Raw genomic sequence first — 22,395 nt, 5'->3', positions numbered from 1 at the left:
TTCCCCGGGAAGCAAACTCATTTTGCTTCTGTTTTAAACAGAAATGCCGCAGGGGATCGAAACAGCATTTAAACTAGCTGCTCCGCAGAAATGGCAGCGGTGGGATTCGAACCCACGCCTCTGTCGAGACTGGAGCCTTAATCCAGCGCCTTCGACCGCTCGGCCACACTACCAACACGCCCACGACTCCATTTTCTTGCACTTCCAATTGTGTTCCTGCATAACAACAGATGTAAACTCACGTGAAAAGGGTTCCATGATCCCTCTCCGACTCGCACAGCTGCTGGGATGTGCCCGTCTACAATATCAATTTCTCAGCAGTTAACGATAGCCCATCAATCCAGACAAAAATCACTGGTAAACTGAGTCTATCTTCTCAGACTTCGATTCAGCTACAGATGTATCTGTGAGTGCGTGAGAATATATGATCGATTATGATTGGGTCAAATTACCATGAGCTACTTGACATTACTGCAATTTCGATTCTTGCTTTGCTCAATGATTTCACCCATTGCTCGAAACAGGACAACTTTCACGTTTACACGGAACATGAAACACACCGGACTACAGGGGAAATGCACAAAGCTGAGCAGGCCGTGTCCCAAATCATACCGTGCAGCATAGTTTCAGTCACTGTGTCTGTTTTGCAGAATAAGGTTCCCAAAGAATGTTCCACCCCAAAAACCGGAGGTAGCATTACAATTCGAGAAGGACAGATTACATTGTGAGGAAGGTCTGACCTCGGGGCCGGTTCGAGATGCCACTTTCCTTGCCTTTTACCTAACCGTGCAATTTGCTGCAGATTGCACCTGGACATGAGCCTCATGGATACCAACTGAGTTGGAAACCTGTGTGGGAATCGATGAGAATAAGCGACTCAATAAAGTTTAACAAGTTCCATGGTGCTTTTTAGAAATGCAGTTTCTCTTCACCTCAATCCAAAAGGCAGTTTCCGAACATAGTAACAGAAGTCAAAAGGTAATTACCTCACCCCACCCCGACTCCGGAAGAGGTGCTAACTGCCCTTGATTGCTTTTTGTTCACGATGTGAAGAGCTCTCACGCCTGAGTCACCGTCACGTCTCTGGTTGCTGAGTGAATCACAACGAAGGACTTTCTCCAGAGCTGCAACTGCCTCACTTCCCCACTCGCCCTCCCCGTTTACATTTTCCTGCTCGTCAGTGATTTAATGAAAACCAAATGGATGCGATGTCATTCTGTAGCCTCTCTGTCGATTCCTCCGTTTCCGTTCCAACCTGGCTTAGATCTCGGGGCGCACCTTAATACTAGCGACGCTATGAAAGCACAGGTCCAGAGGTTCCTCTGAGAGTGGAATTTCTTTCATTGCTGTTGCTGATTGAATGAGCCACTAACGTGCGAACTGCTCCAAAACATGATTCAGGACCTCTGGTGCCAATTCTCACACGTTGAATAACGACAGACACCTTCCAAATGAGGTCTTTCAGAGACGACTTTGGGATACATTTGACAGACAGACTAGTTGAAGAATCCGTGGTGCACTGTGACACCAGCACATCAGCTTCTTCCCTGTCTTTGAACCGGGCCGCCTGCGCAAGGAATGCGAATGCGGTAATGCTTTTCGTGGAAGGATCAGAAGGGGGTAACTACACTCTCAAACAGAATGGCATATGATCAGAACCAGAATCAGACCACTACACTACAGAAACAAGCCTCGGTCGTCCCCGCTGCAGCTCAGTGGCATCCAGCACTGAAAGTTGAAGCCATTCGACCTTTCACCTTTCTGTTTCCGTTAGCTCGTTGTTTAATGGGACTTGTTTAATTTTGGCTATGTGGTGAGCATGGACGAGATACACCGAAGTATCTGTTTCCACGCGGTGTACCCCAATAACGTTGTGTCGCTTACACCTGCTTTAAAGAATTACGTTTTTGCGGAGCTTACCGTCGCAGTCTGTGGCAAAATCTTTTCGTCTGTTCGACTGCTCACGGGAAAGGTAGCATTGTGAAACACTGCAGAAACGAACGACTTCCTTACTTTTGCTCCGACTGACCATACTCCGTGAAAATTTCCCAGATTCTCAGTTGAGGATTTTTGCAGCTGGAAGTTACCTCAGAAACCCTGTTAATTCGTAATGTTTTGAGCGAATCGCAAAACAGAAAGCATTTAACACGGAACACAAACAAAACGGGAAAACCAAATGCATTTTCAGACACAGCGAGCATGAATGCTAAATGTGAGACAGTCAGGGGGCATGAGCCATAACGTAATCACACAACTAACAACAGGGCAATTCCAAACTACTCTTTCAAACATACTGGAGCCTGAGTGCACCATCACTTCCCAGACAATGCTGCAAAGAGACAAAAAAAGAACATAATAAGAATGGGCCATAAAAAGTGAATTTCACCAATTACAGTCTCGATTAGATTACCTTTCCCTTCCGATGACTCCAGGACTGAAATGAAGGAAGTGGGAGAAATTCAATAACATATGACATCGAAATACATTAGAACGATTTTCTCATTGGCCAGAAAACCAAATAACGACGAGTCGAGTCACCGTAGGACTCTGTTTCGCAACAACGATGAAATAGCAGTCTCCATTCGGTTCCAGTAAAAGCTCAACTTGCCTGGAACAGAAAGCAAGAGTAGAGCCGCTGGCGATTTTCCGCGCGGGAGGCGAACACGAGCATGACAGCACAGACACTTTGGAAAATTCGGCACTTACCAACACCACAATCAATTCCCCGGGTTGCAAACTCATTTTGCTTCTGTTTTAAACAGAAATGCCGCACGGGATCGAAACAGCATTTAAACTAGCTGCTCCGCAGAAATGGCAGCGGTGGGATTCAAACCCACGCCTCTGTCGAGACTGGAGCCTTAATCCAGCGCCTTAGACCGCTCGGCCACACTACCAACACGCCCACGACTCCATTTTCTTGCACTTCCAATTGTGTTCCTGCATAACAACAGATGTAAACTCACGTGAAAAGGGTTCCATGATCCCTCTCCGACTCGCACAGCTGCTGGGATGTGCCCGTCTACAATATCAATTTCTCAGCAGTTAACGATAGCCCATCAATCCAGACAAAAATCACTGGTAAACTGAGTCTATCTTCTCAGACTTCGATTCAGCTACAGATGTATCTGTGAGTGCGTGAGAATATATGATCGATTATGATTGGGTCAAATTACCATGAGCTACTTGACATTACTGCAATTTCGATTCTTGCTTTGCTCAATGATTTCACCCATTGCTCGAAACAGGACAACTTTCACGTTTACACGGAACATGAAACACACCGGACTACAGGGGAAATGCACAAAGCTGAGCAGGCCGTGTCCCAAATCATACCGTGCAGCATAGTTTCAGTCACTGTGTCTGTTTTGCAGAATAAGGTTCCCAAAGAATGTTCCACCCCAAAAACCGGAGGTAGCATTACAATTCGAGAAGGACAGATTACATTGTGAGGAAGGTCTGACCTCGGGGCCGGTTCGAGATGCCACTTTCCTTGCCTTTTACCTAACCGTGCAATTTGCTGCAGATTGCACCTGGACATGAGCCTCATGGATACCAACTGAGTTGGAAACCTGTGTGGGAATCGATGAGAATAAGCGACTCAATAAAGTTTAACAAGTTCCATGGTGCTTTTTAGAAATGCAGTTTCTCTTCACCTCAATCCAAAAGGCAGTTTCCGAACATAGTAACAGAAGTCAAAAGGTAATTACCTCACCCCACCCCCACTCCGGAAGAGGTGCTAACTGCCCTTGATTGCTTTTTGTTCACGATGTGAAGAGCTCTCACGCCTGAGTCACCGTCACGTCTCTGGTTGCTGAGTGAATCACAACGAAGGACTTTCTCCAGAGCTGCAACTGCCTCACTTCCCCACTCGCCCTCCCCGTTTACATTTTCCTGCTCGTCAGTGATTTAATGAAAACCAAATGGATGCGATGTCATTCTGTAGCCTCTCTGTCGATTCCTCCGTTTCCGTTCCAACCTGGCTTAGATCTCGGGGCGCACCTTAATACTAGCGACGCTATGAAAGCACAGGTCCAGAGGTTCCTCTGAGAGTGGAATTTCTTTCATTGCTGTTGCTGATTGAATGAGCCACTAACGTGCGAACTGCTCCAAAACATGATTCAGGACCTCTGGTGCCAATTCTCACACGTTGAATAACGACAGACACCTTCCAAATGAGGTCTTTCAGAGACGACTTTGGGATACATTTGACAGACAGACTAGTTGAGGAATCCGTGGTGCACTGTGACACCAGCACATCAGCTTCTTCCCTGTCTTTGAACCGGGCCGCCTGCGCAAGGAATGCGAATGCGGTAATGCTTTTCGTGGAAGGATCAGAAGGGGGTAACTACACTCTCAAACAGAATGGCATATGATCAGAACCAGGTTGGAGAAAAACTTTACAATGCTTTTGCACAGTAATTAAACGGAGCGGCATTGCATTGCACTACGAGCGACGATTTATTCGAGCAAACTCGAAGGCAGGTTTGCACATGGGAAAGCAAGCAAGAAAGCTCCGTTCTTGTCGATGTCAAAGGCTGCAGTTGAAGAGCAAAGCAGTTTCGGCCCAGTTTCGAACTGGAGACCTTTCGCGTGTAAGGCGAACGTGATGACCACGACACTACAGAGACAAGCCCCGGTCGTCCCCGCTGCAGCTCAGTGGCATCCACCACTGAAAGTTGAAGCCATTCGACCTTTCACCTTTCTGTTTCCGTTAGCTCGTTGTTTAATGGGACTTGTTTAATTTTGGCTATGTGGTGAGCATGGACGAGATACACCGAAGTATCTGTTTCCACGCGGTGTACCCCAATAACGTTGTGTCGCTTACACCTGCTTTAAAGAATTACGTTTTTGCGGAGCTTACCGTCGCAGTCTGTGGCAAAATCTTTTCGTCTGTTCGACTGCTCACGGGAAAGGTAGCATTGTGAAACACTGCAGAAACGAACGACTTCCTTACTTTTGCTCCGACTGACCATACTCCGTGAAAGTTTCCCAGATTCTCAGTTGAGGATTTTTGCAGCTGGAAGTTACCTCAGAAACCCTGTTAATTCGTAATGTATTGAGCGAATCGCAAAACAGAAAGCATTTAACACGGAACACAAACAAAACGGGAAAACCAAATGCATTTTCAGACACAGCGAGCATGAATGCTAAATGTGAGACAGTCAGGGGGCATGAGCCATAACGTAATCACACAACTAACAACAGGGCAATTCCAAACTACTCTTTCAAACATACTGGAGCCTGAGTGCACCACCACTTCCCAGACAATGCTGCAAAGAGACAAAAAAAGAACATAATAAGAATGGGCCATAAAAAGTGAATTTCACCAATCACAGTCTCGATTAGATTATCTTTCCATTCCGATGACTCCAGGACTGAAATGAAGGAAGTGGGAGAAATTCAATAACATATGACATCGAAATACATTGGAACGATTTTCTCATTGGCCAGAAAACCAAATAACGACGAGTCGAGTCACCGTAGGACTCTGTTTCGCAACAACGATGAAATAGCAGTCTCCATTCGGTTCCAGTAAAAGCTCAACTTGCCTGGAACAGAAAGCAACAGTCGAGCCGCTGGCGATTTTCCGCGCGGGAGGCGAACACGAGCATGACAGCACAGACACTTTGGAAAATTCGGCACTTACCAACACCACAATCAATTCCCCGGGATGCAAACTCATTTTGCTTCTGTTTTAAACAGAAATGCCGCAGGGGATCGAAACAGCATTTAAACTAGCTGCTCCGCAGAAATGGCAGCGGTGGGATTCGAACCCACGCCTCTGTCGAGACTGGAGCCTTAATCCAGCGCCTTAGACCGCTCGGCCACACTACCAACACGCCCACGACTCCATTTTCTTGCACTTCCAATTGTGTTCCTGCATAACAACAGATGTAAACTCACGTGAAAAGGGTTCCATGATCCCTCTCCGACTCGCACAGCTGCTGGGATGTGCCCGTCTACAATATCAATTTCTCAGCAGTTAACGATAGCCCATCAATCCAGACAAAAATCACTGGTAAACTGAGTCTATCTTCTCAGACTTCGATTCAGCTACAGATGTATCTGTGAGTGCGTGAGAATATATGATCGATTATGATTGGGTCAAATTACCATGAGCGACTTGACATTACTGCAATTTCGATTCTTGCTTTGCTCAATGATTTCACCCATTGCTCGAAACAGGACAACTTTCACGTTTACACGGAACATGAAACACACCGGACTACAGGGGAAATGCACAAAGCTGAGCAGGCCGTGTCCCAAATCATACCGTGCAGCATAGTTTCAGTCACTGTGTCTGTTTTGCAGAATAAGGTTCCCAAAGAATGTTCCACCCTAAAACCGGAGGTAGCATTACAATTCGAGAAGGACAGATTACATTGTGAGGAAGGTCTGACCTCGGGGCCGGTTCGAGATGCCACTTTCCTTGCCTTTTACCTAACCGTGCAATTTGCTGCAGATTGCACCTGGACATGAGCCTCATGGATACCAACTGAGTTGGAAACCTGTGTGGGAATCGATGAGAATAAGCGACTCAATAAAGTTTAACAAGTTCCATGGTGCTTTTTAGAAATGCAGTTTCTCTTCACCTCAATCCAAAAGGCAGTTTCCGAACATAGTAACAGAAGTCAAAAGGTAATTACCTCACCCCACCCCCACTCCGGAAGAGGTGCTAACTGCCCTTGATTGCTTTTTGTTCACGATGTGAAGAGCTCTCACGCCTGAGTCACCGTCACGTCTCTGGTTGCTGAGTGAATCACAACGAAGGACTTTCTCCAGAGCTGCAACTGCCTCACTTCCCCACTCGCCCTCCCCGTTTACATTTTCCTGCTCGTCAGTGATTTAATGAAAACCAAATGGATGCGATGTCATTCTGTAGCCTCTCTGTCGATTCCTCCGTTTCCGTTCCAACCTGGCTTAGATCTCGGGGCGCACCTTAATACTAGCGACGCTATGAAAGCACAGGTCCAGAGGTTCCTCTGAGAGTGGAATTTCTTTCATTGCTGTTGCTGATTGAATGAGCCACTAACGTGCGAACTGCTCCAAAACATGATTCAGGACCTCTGGTGCCAATTCTCACACGTTGAATAACGACAGACACCTTCCAAATGAGGTCTTTCAGAGACGACTTTGGGATACATTTGACAGACAGACTAGTTGAGGAATCCGTGGTGCACTGTGACACCAGCACATCAGCTTCTTCCCTGTCTTTGAACCGGGCCGCCTGCGCAAGGAATGCGAATGCGGTAATGCTTTTCGTGGAAGGATCAGAAGGGGGTAACTACACTCTCAAACAGAATGGCATATGATCAGAACCAGAATCAGACCACTACACTACAGAAACAAGCCTCGGTCGTCCCCGCTGCAGCTCAGTGGCATCCAGCACTGAAAGTTGAAGCCATTCGACCTTTCACCTTTCTGTTTCCGTTAGCTCGTTGTTTAATGGGACTTGTTTAATTTTGGCGATGTGGTGAGCATGGACGAGATACACCGAAGTATCTGTTTCCACGCGGTGTACCCCAATAACGTTGTGTCGCTTACACCTGCTTTAAAGAATTACGTTTTTGCGGAGCTTACCGTCGCAGTCTGTGGCAAAATCTTTTCGTCTGTTCGACTGCTCACGGGAAAGGTAGCATTGTGAAACACTGCAGAAACGAACGACTTCCTTACTTTTGCTCCGACTGACCATACTCCGTGAAAATTTCCCAGATTCTCAGTTGAGGATTTTTGCAGCTGGAAGTTACCTCAGAAACCCTGTTAATTCGTAATGTTTTGAGCGAATCGCAAAACAGAAAGCATTTAACACGGAACACAAACAAAACGGGAAAACCAAATGCATTTTCAGACACAGCGAGCATGAATGCTAAATGTGAGACAGTCAGGGGGCATGAGCCATAACGTAATCACACAACTAACAACAGGGCAATTCCAAACTACTCTTTCAAACATACTGGAGCCTGAGTGCACCATCACTTCCCAGACAATGCTGCAAAGAGACAAAAAAAGAACATAATAAGAATGGGCCATAAAAAGTGAATTTCACCAATTACAGTCTCGATTAGATTACCTTTCCCTTCCGATGACTCCAGGACTGAAATGAAGGAAGTGGGAGAAATTCAATAACATATGACATCGAAATACATTAGAACGATTTTCTCATTGGCCAGAAAACCAAATAACGACGAGTCGAGTCACCGTAGGACTCTGTTTCGCAACAACGATGAAATAGCAGTCTCCATTCGGTTCCAGTAAAAGCTCAACTTGCCTGGAACAGAAAGCAAGAGTAGAGCCGCTGGCGATTTTCCGCGCGGGAGGCGAACACGAGCATGACAGCACAGACACTTTGGAAAATTCGGCACTTACCAACACCACAATCAATTCCCCGGGTTGCAAACTCATTTTGCTTCTGTTTTAAACAGAAATGCCGCAGGGGATCGAAACAGCATTTAAACTAGCTGCTCCGCAGAAATGGCAGCGGTGGGATTCGAACCCACGCCTCTGTCGAGACTGGAGCCTTAATCCAGCGCCTTAGACCGCTCGGCCACACTACCAACACGCCCACGACTCCATTTTCTTGCACTTCCAATTGTGTTCCTGCATAACAACAGATGTAAACTCACGTGAAAAGGGTTCCATGATCCCTCTCCGACTCGCACAGCTGCTGGGATGTGCCCGTCTACAATATCAATTTCTCAGCAGTTAACGATAGCCCATCAATCCAGACAAAAATCACTGGTAAACTGAGTCTATCTTCTCAGACTTCGATTCAGCTACAGATGTATCTGTGAGTGCGTGAGAATATATGATCGATTATGATTGGGTCAAATTACCATGAGCTACTTGACATTACTGCAATTTCGATTCTTGCTTTGCTCAATGATTTCACCCATTGCTCGAAACAGGACAACTTTCACGTTTACACGGAACATGAAACACACCGGACTACAGGGGAAATGCACAAAGCTGAGCAGGCCGTGTCCCAAATCATACCGTGCAGCATAGTTTCAGTCACTGTGTCTGTTTTGCAGAATAAGGTTCCCAAAGAATGTTCCACCCTAAAACCGGAGGTAGCATTACAATCCGAGAAGGACAGATTACATTGTGAGGAAGGTCTGACCTCGGGGATGGTTCGAGATGCCACTTTCCTTGCCTTTTACCTAACCGTGCAATTTGCTGCAGATTGCACCTGGACATGAGCCTCATGGATACCAACTGAGTTGGAAACCTGTGTGGGAATCGATGAGAATAAGCGACTCAATAAAGTTTAACAAGTTCCATGGTGCTTTTTAGAAATGCAGTTTCTCTTCACCTCAATCCAAAAGGCAGTTTCCGAACATAGTAACAGAAGTCAAAAGGTAATTACCTCACCCCACCCCCACTCCGGAAGAGGTGCTAACTGCCCTTGATTGCTTTTTGTTCACGATGTGAAGAGCTCTCACGCCTGAGTCACCGTCACGTCTCTGGTTGCTGAGTGAATCACAACGAAGGACTTTCTCCAGAGCTGCAACTGCCTCACTTCCCCACTCGCCCTCCCCGTTTACATTTTCCTGCTCGTCAGTGATTTAATGAAAACCAAATGGATGCGATGTCATTCTGTAGCCTCTCTGTCGATTCCTCCGTTTCCGTTCCAACCTGGCTTAGATCTCGGGGCGCACCTTAATACTAGCGACGCTATGAAAGCACAGGTCCAGAGGTTCCTCTGAGAGTGGAATTTCTTTCATTGCTGTTGCTGATTGAATGAGCCACTAACGTGCGAACTGCTCCAAAACATGATTCAGGACCTCTGGTGCCAATTCTCACACGTTGAATAACGACAGACACCTTCCAAATGAGGTCTTTCAGAGACGACTTTGGGATACATTTGACAGACAGACTAGTTGAGGAATCCGTGGTGCACTGTGACACCAGCACATCAGCTTCTTCCCTGTCTTTGAACCGGGCCGCCTGCGCAAGGAATGCGAATGCGGTAATGCTTTTCGTGGAAGGATCAGAAGGGGGTAACTACACTCTCAAACAGAATGGCATATGATCAGAACCAGGTTGGAGAAAAACTTTACAATGCTTTTGCACAGTAATTAAACGGAGCGGCATTGCATTGCACTACGAGCGACGATTTATTCGAGCAAACTCGAAGGCAGGTTTGCACATGGGAAAGCAAGCAAGAAAGCTCCGTTCTTGTCGATGTCAAAGGCTGCAGTTGAAGAGCAAAGCAGTTTCTGCCCAGTTTCGAACTGGGGACCTTTCGCGTGTAAGGCGAACGTGATGACCACTGCACTACAGAAACAAGCCTCGGTCGTCCCCGCTGCAGCTCAGTGGCATCCAGCACTGAAAGTTGAAGCCATTCGACCTTTCACCTTTCTGTTTCCGTTAGCTCGTTGTTTAATGGGACTTGTTTAATTTTGGCTATGTGGTGAGCATGGACGAGATACACCGAAGTATCTGTTTCCACGCGGTGTACCCCAATAACGTTGTGTCGCTTACACCTGCTTTAAAGAATTACGTTTTTGCGGAGCTTACCGTCGCAGTCTGTGGCAAAATCTTTTCGTCTGTTCGACTGCTCACGGGAAAGGTAGCATTGTGAAACACTGCAGAAACGAACGACTTCCTTACTTTTGCTCCGACTGACCATACTCCGTGAAAATTTCCCAGATTCTCAGTTGAGGATTTTTGCAGCTGGAAGTTACCTCAGAAACCCTGTTAATTCGTAATGTATTGAGCGAATCGCAAAACAGAAAGCATTTAACACGGAACACAAACAAAACGGGAAAACCAAACGCATTTTCAGACACAGCGAGCATGAATGCTAAATGTGAGACAGTCAGGGGGCATGAGCCATAACGTAATCACACAACTAACAACAGGGCAATTCCAAACTACTCTTTCAAACATACTGGAGCCTGAGTGCACCACCAATTCCCAGACAATGCTGCAAAGAGACAAAAAAAGAACATAAAAAGAATGGACCATAAAAAGTGAATTTCACCAATCACAGTCTCGATTAGATTACCTTTCCCTTCCGATGACTCCAGGACTGAAATGAAGGAAGTGGGAGAAATTCAATAACATATGACATCGAAATACATTGGAACGATTTTCTCATTGGCCAGAAAACCAAATAACGACGAGTCGAGTCACCGTAGGACTCTGTTTCGCAACAACGATGAAATAGCAGTCTCCATTCGGTTCCAGTAAAAGCTCAACTTGCCTGGAACAGAAAGCAACAGTCGAGCCGCTGGCGATTTTCCGCGCGGGAGGCGAACACGAGCATGACAGCACAGACACTTTGGAAAATTCGGCACTTACCAACACCACAATCAATTCCCCGGGATGCAAACTCATTTTGCTTCTGTTTTAAACAGAAATGCCGCAGGGGATCGAAACAGCATTTAAACTAGCTGCTCCGCAGAAATGGCAGCGGTGGGAATCGAACCCACGCCTCTGTCGAGACTGGAGCCTTAATCCAGCGCCTTAGACCGCTCGGCCACACTACCAACACGCCCACGACTCCATTTTCTTGCACTTCCAATTGTGTTCCTGCATAACAACAGATGTAAACTCACGTGAAAAGGGTTCCATGATCCCTCTCCGACTCGCACAGCTGCTGGGATGTGCCCGTCTACAATATCAATTTCTCAGCAGTTAACGATAGCCCATCAATCCAGACAAAAATCACTGGTAAACTGAGTCTATCTTCTCAGACTTCGATTCAGCTACAGATGTATCTGTGAGTGCGTGAGAATATATGATCGATTATGATTGGGTCAAATTACCATGAGCTACTTGACATTACTGCAATTTCGATTCTTGCTTTGCTCAATGATTTCACCCATTGCTCGAAACAGGACAACTTTCACGTTTACACGGAACATGAAACACACCGGACTACAGGGGAAATGCACAAAGCTGAGCAGGCCGTGTCCCAAATCATACCGTGCAGCATAGTTTCAGTCACTGTGTCTGTTTTGCAGAATAAGGTTCCCAAAGAATGTTCCACCCTAAAACCGGAGGTAGCATTACAATTCGAGAAGGACAGATTACATTGTGAGGAAGGTCTGACCTCGGGGCCGGTTCGAGATGCCACTTTCCTTGCCTTTTACCTAACCGTGCAATTTGCTGCAGATTGCACCTGGACATGAGCCTCATGGATACCAACTGAGTTGGAAACCTGTGTGGGAATCGATGAGAATAAGCGACTCAATAAAGTTTAACAAGTTCCATGGTGCTTTTTAGAAATGCAGTTTCTCTTCACCTCAATCCAAAAGGCAGTTTCCGAACATAGTAACAGAAGTCAAAAGGTAATTACCTCACCCCACCCCCACTCCGGAAGAGGTGCTAACTGCCCTTGATTGCTTTTTGTTCACGATGTGAAGAGCTCTCACGCCTGAGTCACCGTCACGTCTCTGGTTGCTGAGTGAATCACAACGAAGGACTTTCTCCAGAGCTGCAACTGCCTCACTTCCCCACTCGCCCTCCCCGTTTACATTTTCCTGCTCGTCAGTGATTTAATGAAAACCAATGGATGCGATGTCATTCTGTAGCCTCTCTGTCGATTCCTCCGTTTCCGTTCCAACCTGGCTTAGATCTCGGGGCGCACCTTAATACTAGCGACGCTATGAAAGCACAGGTCCAGAGGTTCCTCTGAGAGTGGAATTTCTTTCATTGCTGTTGCTGATTGAATGAGCCACTAACGTGCGAACTGCTCCAAAACATGATTCAGGACCTCTGGTGCCAATTCTCACACGTTGAATAACGACAGACACCTTCCAAATGAGGTCTTTCAGAGACGACTTTGGGATACATTTGACAGACAGACTAGTTGAGGAATCCGTGGTGCACTGTGACACCAGCACATCAGCTTCTTCCCTGTCTTTGAACCGGGCCGCCTGCGCAAGGAATGCGAATGCGGTAATGCTTTTCGTGGAAGGATCAGAAGGGGGTAACTACACTCTCAAACAGAATGGCATATGATCAGAACCAGAATCAGACCACTACACTACAGAAACAAGCCTCGGTCGTCCCCGCTGCAGCTCAGTGGCATCCAGCACTGAAAGTTGAAGCCATTCGACCTTTCACCTTTCTGTTTCCGTTAGCTCGTTGTTTAATGGGACTTGTTTAATTTTGGCTATGTGGTGAGCATGGACGAGATACACCGAAGTATCTGTTTCCACGCGGTGTACCCCAATAACGTTGTGTCGCTTACACCTGCTTTAAAGAATTACGTTTTTGCGGAGCTTACCGTCGCAGTCTGTGGCAAAATCTTTTCGTCTGTTCGACTGCTCACGGGAAAGGTAGCATTGTGAAACACTGCAGAAACGAACGACTTCCTTACTTTTGCTCCGACTGACCATACTCCGTGAAAATTTCCCAGATTCTCAGTTGAGGATTTTTGCAGCTGGAAGTTACCTCAGAAACCCTGTTAATTCGTAATGTTTTGAGCGAATCGCAAAACAGAAAGCATTTAACACGGAACACAAACAAAACGGGAAAACCAAATGCATTTTCAGACACAGCGAGCATGAATGCTAAATGTGAGACAGTCAGGGGGCATGAGCCATAACGTAATCACACAACTAACAACAGGGCAATTCCAAACTACTCTTTCAAACATACTGGAGCCTGAGTGCACCATCACTTCCCAGACAATGCTGCAAAGAGACAAAAAAAGAACATAATAAGAATGGGCCATAAAAAGTGAATTTCACCAATTACAGTCTCGATTAGATTACCTTTCCCTTCCGATGACTCCAGGACTGAAATGAAGGAAGTGGGAGAAATTCAATAACATATGACATCGAAATACATTAGAACGATTTTCTCATTGGCCAGAAAACCAAATAACGACGAGTCGAGTCACCGTAGGACTCTGTTTCGCAACAACGATGAAATAGCAGTCTCCATTCGGTTCCAGTAAAAGCTCAACTTGCCTGGAACAGAAAGCAAGAGTAGAGCCGCTGGCGATTTTCCGCGCGGGAGGCGAACACGAGCATGACAGCACAGACACTTTGGAAAATTCGGCACTTACCAACACCACAATCAATTCCCCGGGTTGCAAACTCATTTTGCTTCTGTTTTAAACAGAAATGCCGCAGGGGATCGAAACAGCATTTAAACTAGCTGCTCCGCAGAAATGGCAGCGGTGGGATTCGAACCCACGCCTCTGTCGAGACTGGAGCCTTAATCCAGCGCCTTAGACCGCTCGGCCACACTACCAACACGCCCACGACTCCATTTTCTTGCACTTCCAATTGTGTTCCTGCATAACAACAGATGTAAACTCACGTGAAAAGGGTTCCATGATCCCTCTCCGACTCGCACAGCTGCTGGGATGTGCCCGTCTACAATATCAATTTCTCAGCAGTTAACGATAGCCCATCAATCCAGACAAAAATCACTGGTAAACTGAGTCTATCTTCTCAGACTTCGATTCAGCTACAGATGTATCTGTGAGTGCGTGAGAATATATGATCGATTATGATTGGGTCAAATTACCATGAGCTACTTGACATTACTGCAATTTCGATTCTTGCTTTGCTCAATGATTTCACCCATTGCTCGAAACAGGACAACTTTCACGTTTACACGGAACATGAAACACACCGGACTACAGGGGAAATGCACAAAGCTGAGCAGGCCGTGTCCCAAATCATACCGTGCAGCATAGTTTCAGTCACTGTGTCTGTTTTGCAGAATAAGGTTCCCAAAGAATGTTCCACCCTAAAACCGGAGGTAGCATTACAATCCGAGAAGGACAGATTACATTGTGAGGAAGGTCTGACCTCGGGGATGGTTCGAGATGCCACTTTCCTTGCCTTTTACCTAACCGTGCTATTTGCTGCAGATTGCACCTGGACATGAGCCTCATGGATACCAACTGAGTTGGAAACCTGTGTGGGAATCGATGAGAATAAGCGACTCAATAAAGTTTAACAAGTTCCATGGTGCTTTTTAGAAATGCAGTTTCTCTTCACCTCAATCCAAAAGGCAGTTTCCGAACATAGTAACAGAAGTCAAAAGGTAATTACCTCACCCCACCCCGACTCCGGAAGAGGTGCTAACTGCCCTTGATTGCTTTTTGTTCACGATGTGAAGAGCTCTCACGCCTGAGTCACCGTCACGTCTCTGGTTGCTGAGTGAATCACAACGAAGGACTTTCTCCAGAGCTGCAACTGCCTCACTTCCCCACTCGCCCTTCTCGTTTACATTTTCCTGCTCGTCAGTGATTTAATGAAAACCAAATGGATGCGATGTCATTCTGTAGCCTCTCTGTCGATTCCTCCGTTTCCGTTCCAACCTGGCTTAGATCTCGGGGCGCACCTTAATACTAGCGACGCTATGAAAGCACAGGTCCAGAGGTTCCTCTGAGAGTGGAATTTCTTTCATTGCTGTTGCTGATTGAATGAGCCACTAACGTGCGAACTGCTCCAAAACATGATTCAGGACCTCTGGTGCCAATTCTCACACGTTGAATAACGACAGACACCTTCCAAATGAGGTCTTTCAGAGACGACTTTGGGATACATTTGACAGACAGACTAGTTGAGGAATCCGTGGTGCACTGTGACACCAGCACATCAGCTTCTTCCCTGTCTTTGAACCGGGCCGCCTGCGCAAGGAATGCGAATGCGGTAATGCTTTTCGTGGAAGGATCAGAAGGGGGTAACTACACTCTCAAACAGAATGGCATATGATCAGAACCAGGTTGGAGAAAAACTTTACAATGCTTTTGCACAGTAATTAAACGGAGCGGCATTGCATTGCACTACGAGCGACGATTTATTCGAGCAAACTCGAAGGCAGGTTTGCACATGGGAAAGCAAGCAAGAAAGCTCCGTTCTTGTCGATGTCAAAGGCTGCAGTTGAAGAGCAAAGCAGTTTCTGCCCAGTTTCGAACTGGGGACCTTTCGCGTGTAAGGCGAACGTGATGACCACTACACTACAGAAACAAGCCTCGGTCGTCCCCGCTGCAGCTCAGTGGCATCCAGCACTGAAAGTTGAAGCCATTCGACCTTTCACCTTTCTGTTTCCGTTAGCTCGTTGTTTAATGGGACTTGTTTAATTTTGGCTATGTGGTGAGCATGGACGAGATACACCGAAGTATCTGTTTCCACGCGGTGTACCCCAATAACGTTGTGTCGCTTACACCTGCTTTAAAGAATTACGTTTTTGCGGAGCTTACCGTCGCAGTCTGTGGCAAAATCTTTTCGTCTGTTCGACTGCTCACGGGAAAGGTAGCATTGTGAAACACTGCAGAAACGAACGACTTCCTTACTTTTGCTCCGACTGACCATACTCCGTGAAAATTTCCCAGATTCTCAGTTGAGGATTTTTGCAGCTGGAAGTTACCTCAGAAACCCTGTTAATTCGTAATGTATTGAGCGAATCGCAAAACAGAAAGCATTTAACACGGAACACAAACAAAACGGGAAAACCAAACGCATTTTCAGACACAGCGAGCATGAATGCTAAATGTGAGACAGTCAGGGGGCATGAGCCATAACGTAATCACACAACTAACAACAGGGCAATTCCAAACTACTCTTTCAAACATACTGGAGCCTGAGTGCACCACCACTTCCCAGACAATGCTGCAAAGAGACAAAAAAAGAACATAAAAAGAATGGACCATAAAAAGTGAATTTCACCAATCACAGTCTCGATTAGATTACCTTTCCCTTCCGATGACTCCAGGACTAAAATGAAGGAAGTGGGAGAAATTCAATAACATATGACATCGAAATACATTGGAACGATTTTCTCATTGGCCAGAAAACCAAATAACGACGAGTCGAGTCACCGTAGGACTCTGTTTCGCAACAACGATGAAATAGCAGTCTCCATTCGGTTCCAGTAAAAGCTCAACTTGCCTGGAACAGAAAGCAACAGTCGAGCCGCTGGCGATTTTCCGCGCGGGAGGCGAACACGAGCATGACAGCACAGACACTTTGGAAAATTCGGCACTTACCAACACCACAATCAATTCCCCGGGATGCAAACTCATTTTGCTTCTGTTTTAAACAGAAATGCCGCAGGGTATCGAAACAGCATTTAAACTAGCTGCTCCGCAGAAATGGCAGCGGTGGGATTCGAACCCACGCCTCTGTCGAGACTGGAGCCTTAATCCACCGCCTTAGACCGCTCGGCCACACTACCAACACGCCCACGACTCCATTTTCTTGCACTTCCAATTGTGTTCCTGCATAACAACAGATGTAAACTCACGTGAAAAGGGTTCCATGATCCCTCTCCGACTCGCACAGCTGCTGGGATGTGCCCGTCTACAATATCAATTTCTCAGCAGTTAACGATAGCCCATCAATCCAGACAAAAATCACTGGTAAACTGAGTCTATCTTCTCAGACTTCGAATCAGCTTCAGATGTATCTGTGAGTGCGTGAGAATATATGATCGATTATGATTGGGTCAAATTACCATGAGCTACTTGACATTACTGCAATTTCGATTCTTGCTTTGCTCAATGATTTCACCCATTGCTCGAAACAGGACAACTTTCACGTTTACACGGAACATGAAACACACCGGACTACAGGGGAAATGCACAAAGCTGAGCAGGCCGTGTCCCAAATCATACCGTGCAGCATAGTTTCAGTCACTGTGTCTGTTTTGCAGAATAAGGTTCCCAAAGAATGTTCCACCCTAAAACCGGAGGTAGCATTACAATTCGAGAAGGACAGATTACATTGTGAGGAAGGTCTGACCTCGGGGCCGGTTCGAGATGCCACTTTCCTTGCCTTTTACCTAACCGTGCAATTTGCTGCAGATTGCACCTGGACATGAGCCTCATGGATACCAACTGAGTTGGAAACCTGTGTGGGAATCGATGAGAATAAGCGACTCAATAAAGTTTAACAAGTTCCATGGTGCTTTTTAGAAATGCAGTTTCTCTTCACCTCAATCCAAAAGGCAGTTTCTGAACATAGTAACAGAAGTCAAAAGGTAATTACCTCACCCCACCCCCACTCCGGAAGAGGTGCTAACTGCCCTTGATTGCTTTTTGTTCACGATGTGAAGAGCTCTCACGCCTGAGTCACCGTCACGTCTCTGGTTGCTGAGTGAATCACAACGAAGGACTTTCTCCAGAGCTGCAACTGCCTCACTTCCCCACTCGCCCTCCCCGTTTACATTTTCCTGCTCGTCAGTGATTTAATGAAAACCAAATGGATGCGATGTCATTCTGTAGCCTCTCTGTCGATTCCTCCGTTTCCGTTCCAACCTGGCTTAGATCTCGGGGCGCACCTTAATACTAGCGACGCTATGAAAGCACAGGTCCAGAGGTTCCTCTGAGAGTGGAATTTCTTTCATTGCTGTTGCTGATTGAATGAGCCACTAACGTGCGAACTGCTCCAAAACATGATTCAGGACCTCTGGTGCCAATTCTCACACGTTGAATAACGACAGACACCTTCCAAATGAGGTCTTTCAGAGACGACTTTGGGATACATTTGACAGACAGACTAGTTGAGGAATCCGTGGTGCACTGTGACACCAGCACATCAGCTTCTTCCCTGTCTTTGAACCGGGCCGCCTGCGCAAGGAATGCGAATGCGGTAATGCTTTTCGTGGAAGGATCAGAAGGGGGTAACTACACTCTCAAACAGAATGGCATATGATCAGAACCAGAATCAGACCACTACACTACAGAAACAAGCCTCGGTCGTCCCCGCTGCAGCTCAGTGGCATCCAGCACTGAAAGTTGAAGCCATTCGACCTTTCACCTTTCTGTTTCCGTTAGCTCGTTGTTTAATGGGACTTGTTTAATTTTGGCTATGTGGTGAGCATGGACGAGATACACCGAAGTATCTGTTTCCACGCGGTGTACCCCAATAACGTTGTGTCGCTTACACCTGCTTTAAAGAATTACGTTTTTGCGGAGCTTACCGTCGCAGTCTGTGGCAAAATCTTTTCGTCTGTTCGACTGCTCACGGGAAAGGTAGCATTGTGAAACACTGCAGAAACGAACGACTTCCTTACTTTTGCTCCGACTGACCATACTCCGTGAAAATTTCCCAGATTCTCAGTTGAGGATTTTTGCAGCTGGAAGTTACCTCAGAAACCCTGTTAATTCGTAATGTTTTGAGCGAATCGCAAAACAGAAAGCATTTAACACGGAACACAAACAAAACGGGAAAACCAAATGCATTTTCAGACACAGCGAGCATGAATGCTAAATGTGAGACAGTCAGGGGGCATGAGCCATAACGTAATCACACAACTAACAACAGGGCAATTCCAAACTACTCTTTCAAACATACTGGAGCCTGAGTGCACCATCACTTCCCAGACAATGCTGCAAAGAGACAAAAAAAGAACATAATAAGAATGGGCCATAAAAAGTGAATTTCACCAATTACAGTCTCGATTAGATTACCTTTCCCTTCCGATGACTCCAGGACTGAAATGAAGGAAGTGGGAGAAATTCAATAACATATGACATCGAAATACATTGGAACGATTTTCTCATTGGCCAGAAAACCAAATAACGACGAGTCGAGTCACCGTAGGACTCTGTTTCGCAACAACGATGAAATAGCAGTCTCCATTTGGTTCCAGTAAAAGCTCAACTTGCCTGGAACAGAAAGCAAGAGTAGAGCCGCTGGCGATTTTCCGCGCGGGAGGCGAACACGAGCATGACAGCACAGACACTTTGGAAAATTCGGCACTTACCAACACCACAATCAATTCCCCGGGTTGCAAACTCATTTTGCTTCTGTTTTAAACAGAAATGCCGCAGGGGATCGAAACAGCATTTAAACTAGCTGCTCCGCAGAAATGGCAGCGGTGGGATTCGAACCCACGCCTCTGTCGAGACTGGAGCCTTAATCCAGCGCCTTAGACCGCTCGGCCACACTACCAACACGCCCACGACTCCATTTTCTTGCACTTCCAATTGTGTTCCTGCATAACAACAGATGTAAACTCACGTGAAAAGGGTTCCATGATCCCTCTCCGACTCGCACAGCTGCTGGGATGTGCCCGTCTACAATATCAATTTCTCAGCAGTTAACGATAGCCCATCAATCCAGACAAAAATCACTGGTAAACTGAGTCTATCTTCTCAGACTTCGATTCAGCTACAGATGTATCTGTGAGTGCGTGAGAATATATGATCGATTATGATTGGGTCAAATTACCATGAGCTACTTGACATTACTGCAATTTCGATTCTTGCTTTGCTCAATGATTTCACCCATTGCTCGAAACAGGACAACTTTCACGTTTACACGGAACATGAAACACACCGGACTACAGGGGAAATGCACAAAGCTGAGCAGGCCGTGTCCCAAATCATACCGTGCAGCATAGTTTCAGTCACTGTGTCTGTTTTGCAGAATAAGGTTCCCAAAGAATGTTCCACCCTAAAACCGGAGGTAGCATTACAATCCGAGAAGGACAGATTACATTGTGAGGAAGGTCTGACCTCGGGGCCGGTTCGAGATGCCACTTTCCTTGCCTTTTACCTAACCGTGCAATTTGCTGCAGATTGCACCTGGACATGAGCCTCATGGATACCAACTGAGTTGGAAACCTGTGTGGGAATCGATGAGAATAAGCGACTCAATAAAGTTTAACAAGTTCCATGGTGCTTTTTAGAAATGCAGTTTCTCTTCACCTCAATCCAAAAGGCAGTTTCCGAACATAGTAACAGAAGTCAAAAGGTAATTACCTCACCCCACCCCCACTCCGGAAGAGGTGCTAACTGCCCTTGATTGCTTTTTGTTCACGATGTGAAGAGCTCTCACGCCTGAGTCACCGTCACGTCTCTGGTTGCTGAGTGAATCACAACGAAGGACTTTCTCCAGAGCTGCAACTGCCTCACTTCCCCACTCGCCCTCCCCGTTTACATTTTCCTGCTCGTCAGTGATTTAATGAAAACCAAATGGATGCGATGTCATTCTGTAGCCTCTCTGTCGATTCCTCCGTTTCCGTTCCAACCTGGCTTAGATCTCGGGGCGCACCTTAATACTAGCGACGCTATGAAAGCACAGGTCCAGAGGTTCCTCTGAGAGTGGAATTTCTTTCATTGCTGTTGCTGATTGAATGAGCCACTAACGTGCGAACTGCTCCAAAACATGATTCAGGACCTCTGGTGCCAATTCTCACACGTTGAATAACGACAGACACCTTCCAAATGAGGTCTTTCAGAGACGACTTTGGGATACATTTGACAGACAGACTAGTTGAGGAATCCGTGGTGCACTGTGACACCAGCACATCAGCTTCTTCCCTGTCTTTGAACCGGGCCGCCTGCGCAAGGAATGCGAATGCGGTAATGCTTTTCGTGGAAGGATCAGAAGGGGGTAACTACACTCTCAAACAGAATGGCATATGATCAGAACCAGGTTGGAGAAAAACTTTACAATGCTTTTGCACAGTAATTAAACGGAGCGGCATTGCATTGCACTACGAGCGACGATTTATTCGAGCAAACTCGAAGGCAGGTTTGCACATGGGAAAGCAAGCAAGAAAGCTCCGTTCTTGTCGATGTCAAAGGCTGCAGTTGAAGAGCAAAGCAGTTTCTGCCCAGTTTCGAACTGGGGACCTTTCGCGTGTAAGGCGAACGTGATGACCACTACACTACAGAAACAAGCCTCGGTCGTCCCCGCTGCAGCTCAGTGGCATCCAGCACTGAAAGTTGAAGCCATTCGACCTTTCACCTTTCTGTTTCCGTTAGCTCGTTGTTTAATGGGACTTGTTTAATTTTGGCTATGTGGTGAGCATGGACGAGATACACCGAAGTATCTGTTTCCACGCGGTGTACCCCAATAACGTTGTGTCGCTTACACCTGCTTTAAAGAATTACGTTTTTGCGGAGCTTACCGTCGCAGTCTGTGGCAAAATCTTTTCGTCTGTTCGACTGCTCACGGGAAAGGTAGCATTGTGAAACACTGCAGAAACGAACGACTTCCTTACTTTTGCTCCGACTGACCATACTCCGTGAAAATTTCCCAGATTCTCAGTTGAGGATTTTTGCAGCTGGAAGTTACCTCAGAAACCCTGTTAATTCGTAATGTTTTGAGCGAATCGCAAAACAGAAAGCATTTAACACGGAACACAAACAAAACGGGAAAACCAAATGCATTTTCAGACACAGCGAGCATGAATGCTAAATGTGAGACAGTCAGGGGGCATGAGCCATAACGTAATCACACAACTAACAACAGGGCAATTCCAAACTACTCTTTCAAACATACTGGAGCCTGAGTGCACCATCACTTCCCAGACAATGCTGCAAAGAGACAAAAAAAGAACATAATAAGAATGGGCCATAAAAAGTGAATTTCACCAATTACAGTCTCGATTAGATTACCTTTCCCTTCCGATGACTCCAGGACTGAAATGAAGGAAGTGGGAGAAATTCAATAACATATGACA

At 46.3% G+C, this 22,395-nt stretch overlaps 10 non-coding genes across 10 annotated transcripts; all 10 read right to left on the bottom strand.

Moving 5' to 3' along the window:
- Nucleotides 1-91: 91 nt before the first annotated feature.
- trnal-aag (transfer RNA leucine (anticodon AAG)) lies at nucleotides 92-173 on the bottom strand. Its single transcript has one exon. It is a non-coding gene; the product is annotated as a tRNA-Leu (tRNA).
- Nucleotides 174-2,812: 2,639 nt separating this feature from the next.
- Nucleotides 2,813-2,894, bottom strand: trnal-aag (transfer RNA leucine (anticodon AAG)). Its single transcript has one exon. It is a non-coding gene; the product is annotated as a tRNA-Leu (tRNA).
- Nucleotides 2,895-5,753: 2,859 nt separating this feature from the next.
- trnal-aag (transfer RNA leucine (anticodon AAG)) lies at nucleotides 5,754-5,835 on the bottom strand. Its single transcript has one exon. It is a non-coding gene; the product is annotated as a tRNA-Leu (tRNA).
- Nucleotides 5,836-8,473: 2,638 nt separating this feature from the next.
- trnal-aag (transfer RNA leucine (anticodon AAG)) lies at nucleotides 8,474-8,555 on the bottom strand. The gene has a single exon. It is a non-coding gene; the product is annotated as a tRNA-Leu (tRNA).
- A 1,660-nt stretch (nucleotides 8,556-10,215) lies between these two features.
- Nucleotides 10,216-10,288, bottom strand: trnav-uac (transfer RNA valine (anticodon UAC)). The gene has a single exon. It is a non-coding gene; the product is annotated as a tRNA-Val (tRNA).
- Nucleotides 10,289-11,413: 1,125 nt separating this feature from the next.
- On the bottom strand, nucleotides 11,414-11,495 carry trnal-aag (transfer RNA leucine (anticodon AAG)). The gene has a single exon. It is a non-coding gene; the product is annotated as a tRNA-Leu (tRNA).
- Nucleotides 11,496-14,132: 2,637 nt separating this feature from the next.
- trnal-aag (transfer RNA leucine (anticodon AAG)) lies at nucleotides 14,133-14,214 on the bottom strand. Its single transcript has one exon. It is a non-coding gene; the product is annotated as a tRNA-Leu (tRNA).
- Nucleotides 14,215-15,874: 1,660 nt separating this feature from the next.
- trnav-uac (transfer RNA valine (anticodon UAC)) lies at nucleotides 15,875-15,947 on the bottom strand. The gene has a single exon. It is a non-coding gene; the product is annotated as a tRNA-Val (tRNA).
- A 3,845-nt stretch (nucleotides 15,948-19,792) lies between these two features.
- Nucleotides 19,793-19,874, bottom strand: trnal-aag (transfer RNA leucine (anticodon AAG)). Its single transcript has one exon. It is a non-coding gene; the product is annotated as a tRNA-Leu (tRNA).
- Nucleotides 19,875-21,534: 1,660 nt separating this feature from the next.
- trnav-uac (transfer RNA valine (anticodon UAC)) lies at nucleotides 21,535-21,607 on the bottom strand. The gene has a single exon. It is a non-coding gene; the product is annotated as a tRNA-Val (tRNA).
- Between the last annotated feature and the right edge of the window lie 788 nt (nucleotides 21,608-22,395).

Source organism: Chiloscyllium punctatum, chromosome 18 (genome assembly GCF_047496795.1).
Source record: "Chiloscyllium punctatum isolate Juve2018m chromosome 18, sChiPun1.3, whole genome shotgun sequence".
NCBI lineage: Eukaryota > Metazoa > Chordata > Chondrichthyes > Orectolobiformes > Hemiscylliidae > Chiloscyllium > Chiloscyllium punctatum.
Note: the sequence above shows the minus strand (reverse complement) of the source record. Positions and strands in the feature narration are given on the sequence as shown.